Genomic DNA, 7,432 nt, shown 5'->3' with positions numbered 1-7,432 from the left:
CACATTAAGGAGCCGTTTGAGGGGCCTATGTGGCTTAGTGGATAAATCATCAGGTTTGTCCCCTTGCAGCTCACAAGTCCAGAATAGCCTGTGGTCCTAAAGGAGAGAAAACTCAGCCTAAGCTCAATAGTTTCCACCACAGAGGTTGTGGTCTGGTGTGAAATGTAAACCCCAGCCCCACTTTACGTGGGACCTTGGGAGCAGTCACAGGATGCAACAGTCCCAGTCCTACCATGCACATGGGTCCCCTTCTTTAGTCCCAGCCTTGGGAGCAAGTACTGTCTATTGCTGAAAGATGGGAAAAGCAACAAAAACAGTGATGAAACACAAGCTGAGGATCTAGCACACAAATAGCAAAGGAAGGAGAGATAAATACTACGATAGTCTTGAAATATCCATGGAGGAAACCAGCCAGGAGCCAGTTTGGCTACAGGGGGATGGGCTGGAAGCTAATGGTAGATGATCCTGATATTATCAAGTGGCTAAGTGGATTTCTGACCACTGTTTTCATGAAAAGAAGCTGAATGTCACACCCTAGAGATCAGGTTCATTTTCTTGGGGGGAAAAGAACAGCTAAAAGCCTTTGAGGTCCTATTCAAGCAATCATGATTGTAAGGAGCTGGGAGGAAGCTGGGCCTGATGTACAAGATGCCAAAGACTTGAACATGGTAAACAGGGATAGGGGAATATTTGTTTTGACAGCACACCCTGTACACAGGAAACACCAAGCAATAAGAGGGACAACTCTGCACAGGAGTTCCCAGTCCTATATTTAAGAGCAAATCAAACTAAGGGAGGACCCTGCAAATTACAGACATCTGCAAATAACCCCAGACCTTTTGTCTCAGCTGTGGGAAGATCCCGAGGACACTGATAACAGAGCCTGCGTTGCACAACGCTGGGAAACAGGGGACCTGGTGCTGTGTCCACTCTGCACAGGATCTTGGCTCTAACTCTGGCTACAGGCTGCAGGGGAAGGTGGAGAAAGCCCAGGAGAGGATAATTATGGAATAACCTGTTGATGGAGGAAGTGGCTTCCCAACCTCTCTTTACTTAGGGCTTGAGCTCTACCCAAAAGCACGAAGATTTATAGCCCTCCCTATGGTTGTGTTGTTTTGTCCTTCTGGCCAGATTAGGTTAATAAATGAGAGGTAGGAAAAAACTGCTGAAAAGCAAAGCCCCTAAAGCAATGCTGCATCACATCATTAAATAAGGGGACTTTTTACTTAAGAGGAGTTGTTTGAGCCATAATTAGAGCTAAACTCCCATTTGGAAAATGGCTTTCAGTCTATAGGGGCTTCTCCTGTAATTTTAACAGGATGCAGCATTCGAATCCTCACCCTCTATTTTCAAAGGCAGCATAAAGTGATCATATACTATTAAATAGCAGCTGTTCTTCAGGCTGGAAGGGGCTCCTCATTACTGTGTGATTCTGCTACGCACAAAGGCTCTTTCTGAAACTAAATACTCTCTGTATATGTCAAATAGTATTTGGTTCTCATTCCTGAGGCCTGCACACAATTTGTTATAGCAAAACGGGCTGAAAACTAACCTGACTTGTGTGCCAGAATGAGTATTGACTGGGAATTTCCAAATCCCAGCATCACTGGGGCAGCTGGAGCTCAGAAGATTATCAAAGGCAAAGATATTGCCATGTCCTGAAACACGGGTTAACCATGCTGGCAATATTTACTGTCCCCCAAGACCAGATTGGGTACACTGAGAATGTGATGGCGCGTTTCAACGTGTTGCCTCATCGCCGTTTCAATCCAAAGCAATTATGAATCTATAACCCAGCTCCGAGGTCACCAGGCAGCTTCTTTGGTGATAATAATAATTACATTCCTTGCATTTACGCTGCATTTTTCATTTGTAGATCACAGGAGACTTCATCAAAGCAGGCAGCAATCGTCACTTCCCATTATTACCAGCAGAGAAAATGAGGTGCAGGGAAGGTAAACATCTTTTTTTGTCCCAACGTAGGGGTCAGCTGAGGGGGGTGGCAGGAATTAGGAACCCCATGGGACCTTATTCAAAGGAGGAGCCATAGCTACTCTTCTAAACAGATTAGCATGAGGTTGCCCAAAGCCTAATGGAGAAGAGACAGCTGCGAAGTTTTAGGTGAACTGCTCCTGCTTTATTTATCTTCTCTTTGCATTCTTCAAAAAGAAGCATTTCATGGAAACAAGGTTTTTCTAACAAAGCTCTCCTGAAGAAAGGTTGCTTGACATCATAAAGACACTTTGTGGTATGAAAGTGAGTGCATTTAGAAGCAAAGGCCCTTCGATGGAGATGTGGGAACCCCAGACGTGTGTTAGAGTTCATGGCCAAATCTCCCCATCCCTGATGGTCATGGTGCAGCTGGTCCAGACTGCTCACAAACACATGGCTCATCCAGCCATCTTGCGTGCCAGAAGGCTCCCACTTTAACTACTTCTCCAAAAAGGGTTTAAAATGCTTACATCCCCCAATGTCTGGATTGTGACCAGTTGTGGGACAAGACACGAGCTGTCTTCCTATCTTTAGCAGCTTTGAAAGGTGTTGGTCTCACATCCACTTCCTGGCAAGCAGGGCTAAGTTTTGATGCTTCAGCGATTTTATCTGCCTGTCCTTATGTGGGAAGTTTCCTGCCCATATTTAAACCTTGCATGGAGTCTTTTCACTGTCACTGCCCCTAGCAAGAGACTTGCAAAACAAAAAGAGAGTTCAAGAGAGCAGAACCAAAAGTGATGAATCTCTAAAAATGTCCTCCGCTTTATATTCTTAAGACAGACATTTATATTGCATTATCCAATTGTACCCTTTCACTGCACATCACTTTTAATCAGATTCCCGTTTCATTCCAAAATTGAGGTCTGGGGAAAATATAAATTCATTTTTTTAGTGAGAAATGTTGCCTTCTTGGAAATCAAACCACCAAACAAACAGAGCGAACAAAAAAGCAACCAAAAAAGCCTCCTCTTGGTTCTTTCTGAGCAGTTTTCAATACTTGGAGTTGTTCATAATGTGTAAAGTCATTTGTGCTTTGCAGTCAGCAATGCTTTGGGCTTTTGCCTGTAGTTGTGGAAAGTTTGAGCGAAAATATCCCAGTGGGAGTTATTTCAGTTCTTCATACACATTTTGGTGTCAGCAAGGAACTGAGGTCTTCGAGATGTTATTTCTCACCATTTTGCAAGTCTACACTTCATTTAATAGTTGTCTGAATCAACTCCATGAAAGCTTTTATTGCTATTATTGTCCTGTCCTCCTTCACTAGCACAGGCTATTACTGGGTTTGCACGCAGGGGACAAAAGGAAGACTGGCTCCCAGGTTCTTTTAAATCCAAAGGTGCACTTCGCAACTCTAATTGCTTTAGGTCGGTTTCTATTCATTCCGTTTTGCATTCGAGGAGGGGCAGGCTCACAACAAAAGCCACGTTATCAGCTCTGCTGATCTCTGTGCTTTGCGCTGCTTTGGTTTTCTTTATCCCCCTCAAAACAGCTGGGCTACTGCGAGGCAAATGGTTGCAGACTGCAGACTCCTGAACTGGAGGCTAAAACCCCTCGTGTCCTGCAGAAGCAACAGAGCATTTTATTGAGCGGCGTAACCGTGATTATCTGGGGGCCAGGGCTGTGCTTGCTGGCAGCTCCCAGGACAGATTTGTGTCTCCACTGAGTTTTGTGTAAGACTGGCCAAGTTTCATGTCCCCAGCGAACCTGAAATGTGTGTTGTTTTCTGTTTTACACAGCTCCCAAGGGCAGAGAGAGGAATTAAACCCATCCAGAGCGGGGCCCTTTTGCTCTCAGTGAAGGAGGATCTGGCATGGAGGTGCTAATGTGCCTAATAAAGCCATCACGGTGGGAAAGTGTCAGGAGTCTCTTTTCCAATGCAGCCCATCTAAATACCAGTCCTCCATGACGTGTTTTGGGCTATAAAAACTATCAAAGAAAAGGGTCTTTGCATTGAATTCACTTCCCAAATGGATATCCTCCGTGGTTGACCTCCGGGGAGCCTCACGAGCTGGGCTTGGAGCATCAGTGGCTGCTCAGAGAGACAGTGCCTGAGCGGAAGGATGGCACACTGTCATGCAAAGCAACCACTACTTTAGGATGTGATATGGAGACAGAAAATGGAAGAGGAGATGGTTTTCCTTGGGAGATAGGACCAGGAGATCTTGGTTTCTGGCCTGGCAGGTGATTACCGTCCCCAGAGGATTCTGCAAAGTGAAGCACCCTCGAGAGCCTCCTGCCATCGAGTGGCACCACAAACCCTCCTTCTCTTCCAAGGAGATAAAACCAGTCTGCGGACACCATTCGTTTAATCTGATTTAGATACAGCTGGTGTGCTGGGAGCTGAAGGTAATTTATTTCTCTTGGCTGACGATCCACTCCCTTCCAGGGCTGCGTTTTCCAAGTGCTCTCTGCTTGGCCGCAACGTTTGTACCTCTGACAATTACTGTTATTTTAATATTAAGCTTAGAGCTAATGTATTAGGCTAATATATTAAGCTGCTAGACTCTTTAGGCAGCCTTTTTTGGTGACACATGAAGGAGATTTTATAGATAGGCTGTTCAAACCCAGTTCAACCCTAGTCTGGCATTTAACTGCGGCTTGCAGAATATAATGGCTGAATGCATTTAGCCCATGCCCACAATAACTCTCTTTGACTGCAAAAGAAGTTCCAATAAACATGTCATTCAAATGCGAATGTATTCCAGTAAAAATTAGTGAGCTGATGCTATGAATAACCTGCAGAGCCATAGTGTAGTTTCAATTGCCCTCCCATCAGACGGGACGAAGATGATTAACACCAGATCAGCCATGATATTTATATTGCTTGGATCGTGGTGTGTCATAAGCAAATGCAAAATTGCATACTGTATTGTAACAGCAGGGATGGGAAGAGCCACGTAATGAGCTGGTTTTACAGTGAGAAACAAATGGGATTGTAACACAACCCTGGAAACAAGGGAATGCTTCCAAGCAGGGTGAGGAAAAAGGACAGCGGTGTGCGAGAGCAGTGCTGGGAATTATTCTTGGGTTAAATGAAGTGATTTATAGAAACGCAAGTGTTGCATGAGTGTTTTTTCTTGCAGCAGCTTCGTATGATACAGCAGGCATTTGAATAAACACCGTGAGCAACATACTCCCAGACGTGGCCAGCTTGGGAGAGCATTTCATAAGGTGAGCGATTCCTGTTTGTTTCTACTAAAATCAATGACCACAAGTTTTTCTTTTATTCTCTTTCTATCCCCCCCCCCCCCCATTTTATTAATAACAGGGTTCCCTCCTGTGAATCTGCCCCTCTAATGAGTCCCTCCCCCACCTGCGGCCCCTTTCCACCCAGTGCCCTTTTGTAAGATCTCTTGTCACCAGGGCTCTGCGAAGACTTAGGCGTATAATGGGAAACATGTGTCTTTCCCTGGCGCTTGCAATCTTACCCCGAGGAGCTCCAGCGAGGGCTGAAACGGGAGTGCTCTCTGCGGAGCCAGGGAGCTGATGGGGAAGAGCTCACATCCAGAGGCAGCAACTTGGGTGTTTTTTTTGTTTGCTCTCAGAAGTGCAGGGTCTCACACAAGAACCATAGCAGCAAACGGCGGTTTCTGCTGCGGAGGTGGGGGGCACATTGGGAAATAGTGCTTGTGGCAAGCAGCCTGGAGCAAGGGGGAAATAAATGGGTTTTTAGATGATGGCAACCCCGAAACTGGAGCCTCAGCCTGACAGCTTTGCACATTTTCATGAGCAAGAAGAGAAAAAGAGGAAAAAGCTGAGGGAGACACAGAGAAGTTGGGGCTTTTAGATTATTTTTCATGTCTCAACACCATCAAAAAGAAAAGTGTTTATCATAATGCTGCATGCACGATATGTGATATAGAATATACATATATATATAGGATAACAGGCCTCATCCCTCACTGTGATTCATTCTGAGTGTTTTAATCCGTAGGTTTCTAGACAAAGGAGACCCAGCAAAGAAATCAGTGCACTGCACAAGGACACCAGGCTCAGAGCACGGGTAAAGTTTACTCCAGCGATAAAACCTGCTCATCACCTTGGCTACCTCCTTATATCTTCTAGGGTACCTGGTAGCCAGAAATACAGTCCAGAGCAATGAGGACCCAGCCCCGATTGCCATGTCTAAAATCTGAACGTGCCTTGGCCTCATCTGGGTTTGAACACTGAAATAACAAAGCGCAAGGGATCTGGCCGGTGTCTGACAGCCAGAGCTTCTGGGTTTCCAACAGCCAACTTCAGAATAATAAAGTATCAGGCTAAGGCTGAGGCACGTTGTTGTTTCCTTGCGAGTTCACTTGCAAAGGTCACTGCTCCTCTCTCCCCACCCCACTGTCTCTCCCTCTCTGCAAGTCTTTTGTTTGTGCAAGGCTTCAGGAATTAAAACCTCATTTCAAGGGTTATAAGTAGACCACAGCAGCGATACATTGCACTGATTATCAGCAGCAGGCGAGCTTTCCCCTGTCAGCTCTTTAGCTGCAGCAGTGTGCAAGATCTATATGGCTTACACTGATTTTTCCTGCCTGTAAAAGTTTCTTTTCCAGCTAACAGGGACCCCATTGCATTAGCAGAAAAGTCTTACCATGATAAATTACATAGGATTATATTGTTACAGGGAATTGCCATCACCTCAGCAGTAATAGAAAGAAGAGTAAAAAAAGATAAATAGATAAAAACCCTGCAAGAAGAGAAATGGCCCTGGTAGGGAAGCAGATAGATGTGTTCCTCAGGTGAAAAGATTCATTTATGGCGAGAGTGCACTGGGAAATCTTTGTCTGAAAGAGCCAAGTTATAGGAAAGTAGTTGTCTTGATGGAAAAGGTGGGGGTTTAGGGGTTCCTAGGGGTTTAAGTTTTCAAAATCTGGAGTTCATTTGTTGGTGCAGTGATAGGAACAGCATTTTCAGATGTGGACAGCAATTGGAAATGGCCTCATTTTTGGGTAGATAGACGGAGATACCTTGGAAGATGCTGGATTTCCCAAAAGCAGATGATACCTCTCCATGGAAAGCCAGGCATCTTATAGCAGGACCCCTGAAAACCGACAGAGACCCAAATCACTCAGTGCCTTTGCAAACAGGCACATCACCGATTAAAGGCCTGACAGGAATGTTATCTTTCCTGGCCTCTTGCATAACAGAAGCTAGATAATTAAATTGTATAATCTTTGCATCAAGCCTGTAATTCCCTGATTGCATTACAGTACATCTTTGAGAAAAAGACATCTAAATGCCCTGAGAAGCATCCCGCCTCCCTGAGCAGTCTTCACAGTTGCCCATTAGAAAGGGTTATGATTAGAAATGGTTTAACATTTCCACCTCCCATTCAGCCTGATGTTATCTGGGTTGAGATTCCAGCCCTGGCATCATTTCTGCTGGCTCAGTGAAAGACTGGTTTGCCATCAGCAACCCTTTCCTTGCTGTGGGGACCATCCAGCTGTGA

General features: G+C 45.1%; 1 long non-coding RNA gene across 1 annotated transcript; it reads left to right on the top strand.

Moving 5' to 3' along the window:
• The first annotated feature begins 3,037 nt into the window (after positions 1-3,037).
• On the top strand, positions 3,038-6,265 carry LOC134165991 (uncharacterized). The gene is made up of 3 exons (XR_009965724.1): positions 3,038-4,338; positions 5,076-5,163; positions 5,927-6,265. It is a non-coding gene; the product is annotated as an uncharacterized LOC134165991 (long non-coding RNA).
• The last annotated feature ends 1,167 nt before the right edge of the window (positions 6,266-7,432 follow it).

Source organism: Pezoporus occidentalis, unplaced genomic scaffold (genome assembly GCF_034315485.1).
Source record: "Pezoporus occidentalis ecotype Australia unplaced genomic scaffold, CSIRO_AGI_Poc_V1 ctg25, whole genome shotgun sequence".
NCBI lineage: Eukaryota > Metazoa > Chordata > Aves > Psittaciformes > Psittacidae > Pezoporus > Pezoporus occidentalis.
The sequence above is the reverse complement of the archived record's forward strand: the minus strand, read 5'-3'. Positions and strand labels throughout refer to the sequence as shown.